A 17,390-nucleotide genomic window follows, 5' to 3' on the forward strand; every position below is an offset into this window, starting at 1 on the left:
TCCGGCCCATGAACATTAATAGCATTGCATCCATGGCTAATTAAATCTAAAAGTCACATGGCTGAAATGAACATCAAAGGTCACCTAGTCCAGACCACTTCCCTCAGGCACACTTACACTTAAACACTCTTGATGATAATTGTGCATAGACAAAAACACCACCAGTTAAGAATCTTAGCAAATATCTCTTTTCCATCTCATGTCAAAAAGAGTGGGGAAAAAGAGTATCACCTCTCAGAATTCTTAAAACACTTCTAGAATTAGCTAAAATATCAAGGAACTCTAGGAACAACCCACAGTTAAAGTGTGACAGAGATAAAAGTGTTCCTTTTGATGCAACTGGCAATATTTAAGTAGTTGAGCCAATGATTCTTTACAGCAGAGGTTGCAAATGGATGCACTGTAGGCCACACACAGCCACAGATATGCTGTTTGGAATATACAGTGTTTTGTTTTGTTTTCATCTTTTAAAATGAATTAGTTGTCAATATTTAAAAATGAAGAGATTCGTGGCTTCTCTTGATAAAAGGATGATCTGGCAACACTTGGCCCACATTCCTACCTGGGAAATAACTAGCTAGTTAATGCTCAAAGGCACTGCCCCTGGAGCCAGGCCTGCCTTCTCTAGGCCACCCCAGTCCCCACTCAGCCGCTGCCTGTACTTGCGTTACTTGCCTGATCCCTGCAGGCTCTTGAGTTTATGACCTCACCTCATATAGCCTTAGACTATATTCATGAATCCCCTGTAAAAGCAAAATATTTTTTCTCCTTCTAAAGGTAAATCACCTGCACAAAATATCAAGTAAATGTCCAATGTAGTAATGGGTCACACTACCATAAACCCTAGTATAATTCCAGTTCCTCAGTCTTCTGGCTATTTCTTCCGCCCTTTTTATTAAATAACTGATAGTTGCTATTCTACTTCCCTCAGAAAAGACCCAATATGTTTCACTCTTTCTTCAATGTTTATCCATGATTTCTCCTGCCTCCCACCCAGATGGCATCTTCTAACCTTGAGTATCTCAAAATGAACCACAGTACACCTTTGAGTTCCCAAGATTCTAATTAACCCAAATTAGAATCCTTATTGCAAAATCTACAACTCCCTCTCCTTTCTCCATACAGTACTATTAAAACCTCTTCTCTTGGTCAACATAATATGACTATTTTAAGCTACTGAAATTTTCCATCAGCAATGCAAATGTGTATATTATAGCAATAATAGATTCACTAAAATGAATCAAGTAAATTTTGAAAAGTTAAAAGTTTCTTTATCACATATGGTAACTACACAGCACCTGAAAATTGCAATCAAGTAACAACTTTGGTACTAAATTCAGGTTCTGCAAACAGCAAAGGAAATCAGTGCCACACAGAAATAATGTAGTTAAGGGCAAAGTGGATAAATTATTAGTCATCGTATTTAACAACACTTCTTATTAATCAGACTATTTAGAAAAACGATATTATTTGACTCTTAAGCAGAAGTATGCTGCCACATCTCTGGGAACATAAAGAAATGCAATATAGATTTAGAATATTTAAAAAGTCAAGTTTCTATAATGGCATTATTTCTTTCAATTAAATCAAGCAAAGACAACCAGAAAGCAAAGACAGGTATGGTCATTTAATGAAAGGAAACTACGGAGACAAAAACCAGCTTTTTAAAAAGTTTAACTACCTCACTGTAATAATTCATAATGTTAAAAGTCCACATATACTACCTGTACAGAGTCATACTGATGCCAAATTGCCACAAACATGTTGCTGGTTCATAAGAGAAAAGGTGGAGAAGGGTGTCAAAACATCTGGATAAAGGAAATTAACAATATAAACAGAAAATCAAATGCTACCAATTGCCTAGACATGTCTAGACTTGTTTTTTGAAAGCTCACTCCCACTTGAGGAAATTCCAGCATGGGTCTCCCCCAGTGTTATCTACAGGTTTCCATCAAAATAAAGGCCCTTCTCAAAGCACAGAGGTACAAAAGGCCCCCTGCCAGAGGTGATAAAATTCCCTGATTTAAAGAAAATATTCTTGCCAAATACAGACTTACCCAATATCACATTTTATGTTTATAATTTTTAAAGAATAGCTAGATATTCCAAATTTATTTCTTCTATATATCTAACAATCAACACAATAACATTAACTCCCAGAAAAATATCTATACATGACAATTACATCAGGTATTAGTACATTTGCAAACAAAAATCAGCATCAAATATAAATCTAAAAATAAATAAAAACAAGCCTTCGGTTAATGCATGAATCATGGAACATAAAGAAACCCAAAGCATACGCAACTCAGATCTGTTCAACTGCTACATTAGTTTAAAAGAGACTAATTTGAAGGCTGATATAAATATTCCTCAGATTGTTAAAACTACTCAATTTGATGCTTGTGGTAGCATAAATGAAGGATTTATGGCAGTTAATGCTCTGGTTTGGAAAAAGGTTGAAAGGATATTAAAGAAAATCAAAGCGTCACAATGTACCCTGTTTAAAGAAAATGAATGATCATAGCATACTTAGTTTTCAAGATTGTACTGGGGCCTACTTTTCACATACTGTATTAAAAACAATCTCTTTCTCATTCGGAGAAATCTTCAGAAGAAAGAGAATAGAATAAAGGAACAGGTTACTGGGACCTCAGTAAACTGGGGAAGTCTGTAACTGGGAATTGTGGCAATGAGGAAAAGATGGCAAGCATTACTCAAAGGTCATCGAACGCAGCAAGAAAGTAGAGAGGGAGAAAAATATAAAATAGTCAGCCGAGGCAAGGTATATCATATAAGGAAGGCTAGAAAGAACCCAAGAAACTGGGAAGAGGCCTTGGTAAATTGGTGAATGTTTTCCTGTCTCAGCTAAGACGGTTCCTAATCCTAGGGAACGGTTTACATTTGTGAATCAAAGCCACAGATACTTCAGCATTGCCCACATATATCTTACATTCCTAAAATGTGCATGCATACATATGAAGGAACACACACACACACACACACACACACACACACACACACACACCCCTCAATCCAATAAGGATGCCATCACGAAAGATGGAATCCCCGGCTCCCACGGGGCGAGGGCAAGTACGAGGGCCAAGGCAGCTGCATGCACAGAGGATCCAACTGGCACACGTGAAATGTTTAAAACAAACAAATAGGTAAATAAAAGCAGCGCAAGCCCAGTCACGTGGAGGGCAGGTGAACAGACAGCAACAGAAAGCCGCTAGTCCTGCGGCGTTTTCCGGCTCATCCTCAACGCCCCCGGCACCTAACAGCCCGCACTTACCGGAACCCCCGGGACGCGCCCGCAGCCTCCGCGCCGCGTCCGCCCGCCCCGCGCGCCCGGCCCGGCCCGCCCCAACTCTGCCTCTCCTCGCAGCAACTTTCTCCGCCGGCCTCCCCGAGTCCCCTGCACAGCTGAAGGCTGACTGTCAAAAGTCAGTCCAACCCGACCCACAGGGAAACAGCTGCAGGAAGTGACTGCGGAACCGGGAGGCGGCGGAGGAGGAGACTGAGGGCGCCGGCTCGGCGTCGCCACTGCGCATGTGCCGGCGGAGCAGGCCGGCGGCGGCTCCCGCATCCCCGCCCGGCGGGCGGCGCGCTGGTCAGGTGCCTCGGGCGCGAGCGCGGGGGCGCCGGGCCGGCCGGCGTGGCGAACAAAGGCACGAGTTAGGAGGCGCATGCCCCACCTCCCGTCTCCTCAGACAGCTCCTAAGGGCTGTGCATCGTGTACCCTGGAAAGCCTGGGCAGAGCTTTTGCAACTTTCATCTCCTGTCATTGCGATCCAAACATTTTTCATTCCAGCCCCTCCCTCGGCCTGCTGGTTGCCGGCTAAGGCGAGTGAGTGGAGCTGCCAAAATATCCGGGATCCTTTAAATTGCTGCGACAGAGGCTTTAAACTGTATCTCTCCCCACTTTCTCCCCAGGATGGAGGAAAAAGAGCGTTGCTGCCCGCCCTGTGGCCTCCCATCACGGGAGAATACCGCCCCCCGCCCCCACACACACACCTCTGCCCTCTCCCCTGCACTAAAGTGAACGAGAAATGGAGGAGACTTTCTTCTGACCCCCAGAGACACACCTGCAAGACAGGAAGGACCAGCAAGAGATTGGCTCGCGCTACGGTGTCACATCCTCCATTGCCAAAATGGACATCTCCAGGGTTGACGTTGAGAGATGAGCAGGGGAAATTCCAGCTCTATAAGTCTAATTTGTAAATTCACCCATATGAAGATTTGCTGGTTATTTTTATAGTTTATAGTGGTATAAATTTACTATTTTCAGAGTATAGCTCAGTGGTATTAAGTATATTCACATTGTTGGGTGGTGATTTTTTAAATCATTAATTAAAATGCCCAGGAGATCTAAGTATAGTAAGGTACACCCTGATAATAGGCAAACTACTGAAGGAAAATAAGGCTAGATTTTTGGCTGAAACATGCACCATCCAGTACCACCATCAACAAACCAGAAATGACTTCATAAGTACCATGATTATTTAGCAAACATATACATACAGCTAGTGTATACTGGCCATTTGGGGAGATTAATCCATCTGAATTGTTTTTCCAACTGTATATGTACATATACTTTATGTGTCAAAGTTTTATTATATTAATAAATGTCCACATTGTTTTTAAAATAATAAATCCTGCTGAAATCCACTCTCTAGCCCTTTTTCTATATGGTCTTTAGCCAGTTGTGGAACTACCCAGTCCACACTCTTTAGCTAGGACCGCAACTAGACCTTGGTGAGCCTTCGCAAACTGACTTCCCACCAATCTCCTTATCTTTACTCAAGGCTCCATCCATGCCTCTTTCCTACCTCCATGATTTAGCTCCATCTGCCTTTTGAGTACAAAATTATTTTTCTCCCCTCTCCATGCATTTCCAAATCCTACCTATTCTTTGAGGCCTCTTCTTCCATGAGCTCTCACAACACTTCCTCTGCACACCTTGATAACACCCTTATTATTTGTTACCTCCCATTATAATTACTTAAAGAGATACTTAATCTGTCCTATAAACTCCTTGAGTTTAGGAATGATGTCTTGGAGTTTTCAAATTTTATATTTCAGAGTTTTATGCATTCTTGTATGTCAGGATAAAAATCAGAACAATTTCATGTGCTCTGTCCCTGGTCTTATACTCTTCCTAGACAGCTAGGGCATTTCCTTTCCTGCCTCAGGAAAAAAGAAGGCAATTCTCAGATCTTTGTATAATAGACATTTGAAGCTCATAGTACTGAAAATAGTCTAAGTCAGAGCTTTTGGGTTGGAATAGCTGAACTTCATGAGTTTCAGCTCCTAAAGAGCCAAAAGAAAAACAGATCATAAACAATGTATTCATCACTTTGGCTCTAAAGAACAAAACCAAAAAACCAAACTCTCAATGGCCTGTGTCACAAAGGTTTATTTCTTGCTTGTATTACATGCTATGGGTCAGCTGAGGTTCTGTTCCATGGGTCATCTTGTTCCTGAAGAAGCAGCTGCTATGTAGGACTTGGCGATTCTCATGGCAGATGGGAAGATCCAGAGAGCTGCCAGAAACTTGCAATGCCTCTTAAAACTGCTTCTCCAACATACCATGATACATCCATTCAAATCCCATTGGCCAAAGCCTTTTGTATTTCCCAAGCCAGTGGAGAAGAAGTCGATTGCTTCTATAGGCAAATCACATGGCAATGGTCTTGGATTATAATCTTTAGGGCAGGGGGGACAAGTGTGGTTAATTGCAAATAGTAATACAATCTGCCACAAACCTAAGGGAACAAGTTTCCTCATCCCAGAGGTATTGGTGTATATCCCCAAGAAAGGCCTGTACCACCCCCACATCCACCTCCAGTCCCTGGGATTGGTTTGAAAGAACCTGTGGATATAGAAATAATAGAACTCCCAGATGTGTTTGAAGATCTAAAGATCAAGGGTACCTGACATCTATTCCCAGTGATGATCAGAAAAGCAACCAAGTTTTCCCCTTAATAAGCCATCAGACAGTAGCATGTTAGCATGAAGTGTTTGGGCATGAAAAACCAGAGGAATGCCCCTAAACCTGTTCTTTTTTTTTTATTATTAGTATTTATGGCATTTAAAACCATTCAAAGGAGCTGAGAGAGGGATGTAGTGTGTTGTAGAGCCTACAGGTCAGAAAGAGGAAGGACAGAACTGAAAGCACAGATCAGTGATCCATAGGCAATGGAGAAGTGGACATCAACTTTTGAGGCCAAAGCCAAGGGGTGTTTGAATCTGACAATCAGGTACTTTCTCTTGCTGCCTGCCTCCCTACATCCTCCCCCTCAAATTTTGAGACTATCCTCAGAAAAACAAGGGGGGAGGCAGATAATTTTGAAGTGATTACATTTTAGCCAGAAATGGCTTGGGTACAGGAGAGATTTGTGGGTTACAGAAAAGTAGATGTTGAGTTGGCTAAATTCTATCTCTTTAGGATCATCAACAGAATCTCAATGTTGAGACTAATTTTAATTATTTTTTAAAAAGAAACTTTTTTGCACACTTGAGTTTTATGACCTGATGCAGCATAACCAGTATATTTGTATGACAGCGGTTGATGGAATAAATATATGAATGAATGAGGAATTTGTTCCCTCCATTCTACAATAGGTATTATAGTGCCTGACAATTGTACTTCACAGAAATGTTGTCTTTTTAGTGTAATTAGTATGTAGGAAACTCTCTGAATTGACCAGGAGGAAATTCTCATATTAAAACAAGGATCATTATTTTTCATTATGCTAGATCCCATACTAAATGTAGGGAAAATCTACATTTTATATTCATTTATTTACCAAGAAGATGGTTCTAACACACTTTTGGTGGCATGGCTTGAGCCTTTGGGGAGTCTAAGCCAGAAATCTTCATGCTATACCCACAATCAGGAGGGAACACTCATCCCTCCTCATGTACTGATGTAATATGTCAGGTCATATCCCCTCTCGTATGGAAATTTGCATCATCCTTTAAGACTCAACATACCTTTACTCTCATGCCCAGGCCATCACACGTAATGTCTTCCAGCTTTACTTCTTTCTTTAAATCATCAGAGAAAGCCCCCAGAATTCTTTGTCTCTCACACACTAACCTCTGTTTTTCACCACAATCCTTCCTTTACAGTCAGAACAATGCAATACAACAAAAATCTCAAAGCAAGCAAAATAGCCTCTCAGGCATTTTAATAACATTTTAACATTTTTTTACCAAAAAATAAAATATGGAGAAAGAGCAGAAAGATGGCAACAGCTACAGCACAATTTTTTTTAACTTTCCTGAATTCCCCTAATTTAAAAAAAAAATGGACCAAGTAGGTGGCAAAACTAAAAGTCTATAGCCAACTACTATAACAAAATATCCTCCAAACCGCAAAATATAAGTGTTGGGGAGGAGCCGCCAATAACCACAAGACCTGTGTCAGCAGCAGGAGAAAGCAGAGAGAAACAACAGAGCAACTGACAGACCGGAGAAAACCAAAGTACACTCTGCCCTCTGTATCCACTATGTTCTACACCAGGAGATGCAAGCAAACAGGGATCAAAAATATTTGAAAAAATTAAAAATCCAATAAAAATAACAATTACAATAAAAATAATAAAAATAAAAATAATCCAGTATAATAGCTAGTTATAGAGCATTTACATTGTATTAGATATTATAAGTAATCTAAAGACGATTTAATATTTACAGGAGGATGTGCATAGGTTATATGCAAATACTATCCCATTTTATAATGGGATAGGGACTTGGGCGTCCTTGGATTTGGAGGGGGGGAGGTTCTGAAACTAATCCATCTTGGATACCAAGGGAAGACGGTGGCTGATGGGACTCACCGGGAAGCTAGGAGGGCCAGTTTGAGAATAGCAGCTGAAACTGAGAGGAGTTTTTGCATATCCGGAGAGGAGAGCGGATTTACGCAGTGGCTAAGTGGTGAGTTTTGAAGGGACTGCAGCAGTTTGGGACCCATAAACTCTCAGAGCTAACCAACCCAAACTCCCTTCCCAAACTGAAGAGAAAATTCTGGGAATAGAAGCCAAATGGTATAGGTTAGAGAAATAGGAAAGAAAAGATCCAAAAGAGGAGAAAGAGCTAGGAGATCTCAGAAAGTCAGCTGCCACCTTTGTAAACACTGAATGAGGACAAGAGAAGAGAGAGCTCCAGAGTCTGAAGTTGTTTTGTATCCTAAACAACCCATCCTTCAGCTTCTAATTAAACCTGCAGATTCAATTGCCAGCTGACAAGAAATTAGAGGGCAGAGAAACAAATTAAACTACACTATGGGCATGCACTCAGCAAAATTCAGGCTATAGGACAATGACCTGATTTCAACAATTAAATTACACAGAAAAAGGGGGACAGTGAATGAAAAGTGAATGTGTAGATTTTTTTAAAGTCTTAAAAGATTTTAAAACATTGACAGAACCAAATTACAATGTTTAAAAATGAATGTTTGGGTGATACACTGTACCAAAAAGCAAAGAATTGATTACCACAGAAGTCAGGACAGTGGTTATTTTCCTGCATGGTGGGGAGCTGCATAGGATAGGGAGATGGAAGATGGAAGATTTCTGGACTAGCTGGAAAATTTCTATTTCTTGATATGGGTGGTAGTCAAGACATAGAACTTATAATAATTCATTAAGCTGTGTTTTTGTTTTATGCATTTTTCAACATCTATGTCATATTTTTCAATAAAGAAACTTTTAAAAACAGAAGAAAACAAATAATATATCCTCAGTGTAGACAATGCAGAAACATATAAAACAGAAATTGACTTTTAATACTCATGCCATGCATTTTAAAGTTTGTACAATTTCCTTTTAGGCTTTTTTCCACACATATAAGGACATATTTTTAGTGAAATTGGATTATGTTATATATGTACTGTTTTTTCACTTATATCTTAAGTATTTTCAATGAGTAGTCCTAGAAAATGGTACTTTTAATGGCTCCATAATATTCCATCCAACATAGTATAATTTAAACATTCACTTATCATTGAGCATTGAGTTTCTTTCCAATTTTTCACTAAAATAAACACCACTCACTGTTCCTCATCTTTGTTCATACATCTTGATTTGAATTTATAATTATGTTTCTTAGATTAAATTATTAGAATATTAAATTACTAGATCAAAAGGAATAATCACTTTTAAGGCTTTTATTACATTGTGCCAAACTGGCTTTCCAAAACCTTGACCCACTCAACATTTCCACTGGGCGCTGCTATCTGAGTGTGAGCCTCTCACTGTTTACACACAAATTACAATTTGTTTTTCTTTGCAGTTTGATAGGCAATAAAATGGTAGGCTGTCATTTTCATTTCTTTAATTATTTAATTGTTGCAATTAGTTTTTAAGAGTTGTCTGATCTTGTCCTTTATTTTTCTTTTGAAGAGTAATCTCATTGATTATGTAAGCACTATTCAGAATGTCAACCTGTTGTCACTTTATGCAAAAAATTGCTCTCCTAGTTTTCTGTTTACTTACAATATTTCTTTACTTACAAAAATTTTACTCACCCTTTGGGTCTCAGCTTATATGGCACCTCTTCTTTGAAGTCTGTCCTAACCCCAAAGTCATAGTTACCATTTCCTCCTAGGTACATCTATGCCAAGTACCCTACACTTCCCTTTATAGATCTGAGAACTAAACCAATATAATTCCCTGATCCTGTGTTCAACAATATCGGGACCAAATGTACTTTCCTGTCCTGTGTTAAATTATTCTGAGACCAGGCACAATTTCCTGTACCTATGTTAACTAAAACTAGAACAAGTAAAATGAAACAAAATAAAACTTAGTTACTTGCTCCTGGAAATCTTTGCTCCTAAAAGATAAGAATATGAACCTACTGAAAGATCTACTTATAAAGACTAACAGTGTGCTTTTTGAGACCCTTGCCTCACTCAAACTGCCCTATGGAGGGGCCCACATGGCACGAGGCCTCCTGTCAACAGCCACATGAGTGACCTTAGAAGGGGATCCTCCAGCTCCAGTCAAGCCTTCAGATGACTGCTGCTCTGCCTGGACTGCAACGTCATGGGAAACCCTGAGTCAGAACCACCCAATTAAACCACTCCCAGAGTCCTAATCACAGAGACTATGTGAGGTAATGAATGTTGTTACAAACTGCTAAGTGTTGGGTAATTTGTTATTCAGAGATAATCTAAGCCTCCCCCTCTTTTTAATCATAGAACTATGTATATAGATTACCTTGCAAAAATAAAAATATATCTCTCATTACTGTTTATTTATGTCCTTGTTTATTATTTGCTATTTATGCTCATTAACTTTAGAATTACATTGTCACGTTCCCCAAGAAAAACTCACACTGGGATTTTAATTTAAATTACATCAAACCTATAAATTTATTTGAGGAGAAGTTAAATAATATTACAATATTAATATTGTATTAATATAATGTAATAATAATATTACAATATTCTCTTTCTTGCGACTCTATAAAGGTTCAAGGCTTTCATGCTCTTCACTAAGATTTTGTGATTTTCTTCATCATAGGTACAATGTTTGTTATATCATTACTAGTAATAAAATAGATAAATATACTTTTTTTCTTTAGTGAATAAAATCTATTTTCTTTTAAGTAATATTACTGGCATATAGAAAAATTACCAAAATCTTGTATTATACTCAAGCATTTAAACTACTTTATTGTCTGCTTGCACTATTGCTACAATTCTACACTCTTCCTTGTGGGCAGATCTATTAATATGCAAGAGAGAAAATGAATACTTTTAATATGATAGCAATCACATTCCTTTTTCGTATCCTGTGAGTTGTCAGATTATCTAATTTAGGTCGTAGGATCTGAAAGCAGTGGAAATAATTAGCAACTTTCCTAAAAACTCCATATTCCTTTCCTGACCTAATATTCGTTTCCCTCTCTCAACCTCTACAACTTCTCTGCCAATTCTAAAAATTACTCGTTAATTTATGTTTTAATAATATGTCTCCCTTATTAAGACCAGTTAGCTTCCAACTGTTTCTTTGCCATTGACATCACTAAGATTACCTTAATTTTGCATGTCCATTATGACAAAGAAAATCAAACCATATTTCCTTTTGACCCTGTAACCTCGCAGCTACTATACTATTTGGGGGAAATCCCTATTCATTATGCATCCATATATTTTTATCTGCATCATTTCGTGTCTGTGCTTATCTGTGCTATCCAACCATGGGAAGAATGATACATTTATTTAACGTTGGAAAGGAAGGATACTAACTTATAATAAGAGCCTACTATTTCAGGCTTTCATACCCCAGCTCAAGGGTCCCCAACCTATAGTGTGTTGTATAATTATTTCATTATATATTACAATGTAATAATAATAGAAATAAAGTGCCCAATAAATGTAATGTGCTTAAATCATCCCGAAACCATCCCCTACCTCCCTGGTCCGTGTAAAATTTGTCTTCCATGAAAACGGTCCGTGGTGCCAAAAAGGTTGGGGACCGGTGCCTAGCTCATATAATCCTCACAATTCCAGTGAGGTAGGTATTATTTCATCCATTTTACAGATGAGGGAAATAATTCTGAGATGTTAAATTACAGTTCAAAGCTTAGGTCTCCCTGAACCCCATGCCTCGGTTTCCACTAGATCAGAGCTTCTCAAACTTTAACATGCACACAAATAACCTGACAATCTTTTTAAAGTGCAGATAATTTCTCAGTAGTCTGAGGTCAGGACTCAGACTGCATTTCTAACAAGCTCCCACTTTGCATAGCAAAACATAGATTACACCAAATTTAAGGCAATATGACACATAGGAAGGAGTATAGGCTTTGGGATTTAATCATCTGAGTTGACATTCTCATGCAGATACTTACTCACCTTCTGATTTAGCATGGATTCTTTCTGAACTTCAGTTTCCTAATCGGAAAAACAGAAAATAAAACCATGTTCACAGGATTGTTAGGATAAAAATAATGTATCTCCAGTACCTGCCATGCAGTAGAGGCTCAGTATTGATTTGCCTCCCCTTGGGAACTTCGGGGAACTTTGTTATAAATTTCCTAGGTGTTCAATATATGTACTTTTTGGTGACAATGACAGAAACACAGTCAAACTGATTTGAGCAGAAGGAATGGAAAGATCCTGGAGATTCTCTAGTAGCTTAACTCTGGGGAAAGCAGCTGGGAGCCTGGAGCTAAGGACTCAGACGCTGCCTGGAATCTCTCTCGTCTCTAGGAGCTGTTTCTCTCCTAGGGAAAATGGATGTCAGCTTCACTGCAGCCTTGTTTCTCACAACGAGGGAAAGTGGGTGCCTATAGTTCCCAAGCCTTACAGCTCATGACTTCCACCATCGGGGAAGATTGAATCTGTTTCTATCTTTCTATTCCAAACTTGAAATCCTTGAGATAGAATTTCAATGGACAAGAGGAGGTCAAATGTCCATCCCTGGATCCATTATCTCTGATCAGAGGGGCAGGGGTTCAGAGAAGGCGGTCTTGCTGGGAAGACCAGCTACTTCAATTGGTCAGTTGGTGACTACTGCAGTGAATTGGTATTTCAGTGCTGGGGGAAGAACTGGACTAGTAGTCAGGAACCTAGGTAGTTGTCTTGATTATGCCACCATTTCCTAAATGGCTTTGGATTAATCACTGAATAGCTTTGGATTAGATGATATCTAAGGTTGTATTCAAATATAAAAGTTTATGAATCTATGTACATAAGATAGAAATGTAGGATTTCTCTGAGTTTTAAGTATTAGCTTTTTAAAAATCTATAAAATGGCACTACCTTCCATTAGAATTTTCCAAGCAACTGAAGAATGGCAGGCAAGCCTGACAGCTTCCCAGAGGGCCATTCCAGTGTTAATGTTCTTTAATGTCAAGGTGGCTTACAAATTACATTTGAAAAAAGTGTGTACTTGAAGTTGATAGAATTATTTACACGTTGTTATAACCTGTTCCTAGCCTTTACTGTCAAATTATTTTTTCTTTTCAAGCAAGGCAACCCCATCCTTTCTCTGATCAGTGAAATAGGGGCTTGGAAACAACAGCCACAGGTAATAAAAGCGTATCCACAGTTGAAGGTTCAGCTAGAAAGGTATGAACAGAAAAAGATTGACTGGCTTCCAGAAAAGTTGCCATTACTTTAGGGGAATCTATCACCTCATTCATGTACTCATTCATTTAACAAATTCAGCTGAAGTCAACTATGTGTCAGGTACTGTTCTAGGTGTTGGGGATACGGTAGAGAACAAGACAAAGGAGATCCTGAGCTCTTGGTGCTTATATGCTATTAGTAATTAAGAAGATAATAAATACATAATAAAGGCATGGATAAAATATCAGAGAGCTATAAATGCTATGAAGACAATGTAATTTTTAAAAAGTGAGTAGGGGAAGGTGTGATGGGAATATTCTAAAAGAGGTGTTATTTGGGACTTTCATTTAGGTCCTATAAAGAGAAAATTGAACCGGGGCCTGAATGAGCAAACGGAGCCAGCCACATGAAGATTTAAAGGAACAGCATCAGTCAGAAAGGAAAGATTCTAAGGTGGAAATTGGCATGATGTGTTAGAGAAACAGAAAAAAGTCCAATATGAACAAGAAGGAGGCTGAAAGGAGATGAGGTTGGAGAAAGACACAAGGGCAAACCACAGATGCCAAAGAGAGAGTTCAGATTTTATTCTAAGTGCAATGAAAAGGGGTGGAATTTTACTGAACAGGGAATAACATGATCTGATTTGTACTTTTATGAAGATCACTTTGTTAACTGTGTGAAAAATGGCCTGCCATTTGGATTTATTCTAGAAATGTGACATTAATTTAACATTGGAAAACCAATTATATAATTAACCATTTTGGCAGATTAAAAAAGGAGATTTGTGATGATTTCAATAGATGCAAAAAAGAATTTAATTAAAAATTCAATATCTAGTCACAATTTTTAAAAAAGAAACCTAGTAATAGGAATTTCTTAGATTAATTAGACCTATGGTAAACATAATACATAATGGTGAAATGTTGGAAATTCCTTTTAAAAAGGGAACCAATACAAATGTATCCAGTATCACAACACCCTTTCAACATTGCACTGGAGATCCAAACAAAGGCAATAAGACAGAAAATGAGAGAGAGAGAGAGAGAGAGAGAGAGAGCACACACAATTAAAGGTTTATAATAATAATATAAGTGAAAGGATGGCCTTGCTAATAAACTAGCTAACAGACAAAGATACACTATCAAACAGAAAGTAAGAGAAACAAACTCATAGCACATTTGAAGAAAAAACTCATAACACAACTGCCCTTTGGTTTGATCAACCACTTGGGACTCAATTTGTTGTCTTCAAGATTAAAATTGTTTTATTTGAAAGTTCATTTTCACAGCCTTCAAGAGCCCTAAGTGGACAGCAGGGATGTGAGCTCCCCACTCCAGCTCTCACCAGACCACATTTCAAGGACTCTAATAAGCCAGCCTCACAGAGAAGGAAAAATAAAAATAAAAAGCAGAGACAGCAGGCAGCTTCACAGCCACTTCTGTTTTCAGCAGTAGCCATAACTATTTATTTCTTCTCTTTGTCTCCATAAAAATCCTGAGCCGCTTATGTTCAGGGCCAACATTTTTCTTTCTTTCTTTATGTGTTATGCCCTTCTCACCCTTTGAGAAGTAAAATAAACTTTCTTTCTTTAAAACTATTTTAATCTTTGTGTTGAGAAATCTTTCTTCACTTGTGTAGAAATTTGCACCCTAACAATATGGGTGTAGAAGGAGAAAAAACTGTCGTTATTTGCAAAAGATGATTACCTACCCAAAAATATAGGAGAATCTACAAGTAATTAATAAGAAATTCTGGCAGGGTTATTGGATACAAATAAATAAAAATCAATTATATTTCTGTTCTCTAATAGGGAGTAAACTTTTCAGAATGATACCTTTAAATGTATCAAATTAAAAGTGTCAAAAATTAAAAGTACTTTTTGGGAATCACTCTAACAAAAGAGGTGCAAATGCTTTAAAGAAAGAAGCATAGATTTTATTGAAATACGCTAAAAAAATACAAATAAAGAGGAAATATACCATGTTCACAAAACGAAGACTCAGTGTCATCAAGATGTCAATTCTCCCTAAATGATCTACAGATCTAAATTGCAGTCAAGAAGGGAGTGGAGCAAGATGGCCAAATAGAAATCTCCAGCCATTGTCCCTCTGCATGAACACCTAGTTCAACAATTATTCAAGCAAGTAAGCACTTTCAGAAGAACCAAAAATCAGGTGAGCTATCATATTACCTGTTTTTAACATTATATCAAGGAAAGAGGCTCTCAAGAGGGCAGAAAAGGCAGTCTTGCATTACCTACACCACCCCTCCTCCATGCCCTGGCAGTGCCCTGCCAGCACACCCAGTGGAGAGAGAATCTGTGTGCCCCCAGGAGAGAGAGTCTGTGTGCCCCCAGGAGAGAGAGTGAGTGCATTGAAACGCAGGGCCGCCCTGGCACCAGGGAACACAGCACAGGGCAGAATTCTGACGGTGTCCACAGAGGGAGAGTTTTGACCAGCACAGCCAGAGGGAAATCCTCCTCCCCTGAAACCCAAGTTCCCACTAGCCCTACCACCAGCAGACAAAGAGCAGCCTGAACTAAATTCATAAGGCAGTCAGGCGACAAAGGCTTCAGTCTTTGGGCAATTCCTGTGGCTGTGCTGGCTCAGAGCCAGTGGACTTGGGGTACACGTGACCCAGTGAGACACCAGCAGATGAGGCCAAGCAAGTGCCTGTGTCACCCCTCCTCCAACTACAGGCAGCATGGCTCAGGCAGAGTTTTCTTCCACTTGAGGAAAGGAAAGGGAAGGACTCAGAGGACTTTGTTTTGTAACATGGGTACCAGCCCAGCCACAGTAAAATAAAGTACCAAGCAGACTACTGAGGCCCTTGAGTATAGGTCTTAGTACCTGGAAGGCATTTCAGGATCCACCCTGGGGCAGAAGGAAACATGCTGTCTTGAAGGGAAGGACTCAGTCCTGGCAGGATTCACCACCTGCTGACTGAAGAGCCCTTGGGCTTTAAACAAATATCAGAGGTATCCAGGCAACAGTCACCATTGGCTTTGGGTGAAACTGGGCTGGCTTCAGGTGTAACCTGACACTGGTGACCACAAGGGAGTGCCCATGTCAGTCTTCCCCCAAGCCTAGCAGCCCAGCACAGTGAGGGAAGAGAATGACAGACTTTGCCTGGTAATCCAGGGAATTCTTTTACATCTTACTCAAGCTCATCAAGGGAGTACCACCAGGCATCTGCAAGAGTCACAGCATTATTGGGCTTGGGCACCCCCAGCGCTGATACAGCCACGGAAACCAGAGACTTAGACCACAACAATTCCATTTGAGTATCTGGAAAAACTTCTCAAGAAGGACGGGTTCAAACAAGCCCAGCCTGTGAAGATTAAAATAAGTGCCTAACTCTTCAATGCCCAGACACCAACATACATCCACAAGCATCAAGAGCATCCAAAAAGACATGACCTCACCAAACAAACTAAATAAGTTACCAGTGACCAATCCAGTGATGAACATAGGTGACCTTTCAGGCAAAAAATTCAAAATAGCTGTCTTAAAGAAGCTCAATGAACTTCAAGACAACACAGAGGAGGAATTTAGAAGCCTATCAGAGAAATTTAACGAAGAGATCAAAATAATAAAAAAAAAAGCAGAAATTCTAGAGCTTACAAATTCAATTGACAAACTGAGAAATGCTTCAGAGTCTCTCAATAGCAGAATTGACCAAGCAGAAGAAAGAATTAGTGATCTTGAAGACAGGCTATATATATTAGCGATCTTGAAGACAGGCTATATACATAGTCAGAAGAGAAAAAAGCATAAATAAGAATGAAGCACACCTACAAGATCTGGAAAATAGCCTCAAAAGAGCAAATCTAAGAGTTATTTGTTCTTAAAAAGGAGGTAGAGAGAGAGATTAGGGTGGAAAGTTTATTCAAAGAAAAATAACAAAGAACTTTCCAAACCTAGAGGAAAATATCAATATTCAAGTACAAGAAGATCATAGAACACCAAGCAGATTGAACTCAAACAAGGCTACCTCAGGGCATTTAAGAATCAAGCTCCCAAAGGCCATGGATAGAGAAAAGGTCTACAGGAAGCAAGAAAAAAGAAAAAAATAACACATAAGGAATCCCAACACATCTGACAGTAGACTTCTCAGTGGATACCTCGCAGGCTAGCAGAAAGTGGCATGACATATTCAAAGTGCTGAAGGAAAAAAAAATATTAACCCTTGAACATTACATACTGCAAAAAATATCCTTCAAACATAAAGGAGAAATACTTTCCCAGATGAACAAAATCTTAGGGATTTCATCAATACCAGACCTGTCTTATAAGAAATG

At 39.1% G+C, this 17,390-nt stretch overlaps 1 long non-coding RNA gene across 1 annotated transcript; it reads right to left on the bottom strand.

Moving 5' to 3' along the window:
- Positions 1–5,409: 5,409 nt before the first annotated feature.
- On the bottom strand, positions 5,410–15,986 carry LOC123641760. Its single transcript, XR_006736345.1, has 3 exons — positions 15,940–15,986; positions 11,873–11,911; positions 5,410–5,669 (listed from the first exon to the last, which is right to left on the bottom strand). It is a non-coding gene; the product is annotated as an uncharacterized LOC123641760 (long non-coding RNA).
- Between the last annotated feature and the right edge of the window lie 1,404 nt (positions 15,987–17,390).

Source organism: Lemur catta, chromosome 1 (genome assembly GCF_020740605.2).
Source record: "Lemur catta isolate mLemCat1 chromosome 1, mLemCat1.pri, whole genome shotgun sequence".
In the NCBI taxonomy this organism is placed as follows: Eukaryota; Metazoa; Chordata; class Mammalia; order Primates; family Lemuridae; genus Lemur; species Lemur catta.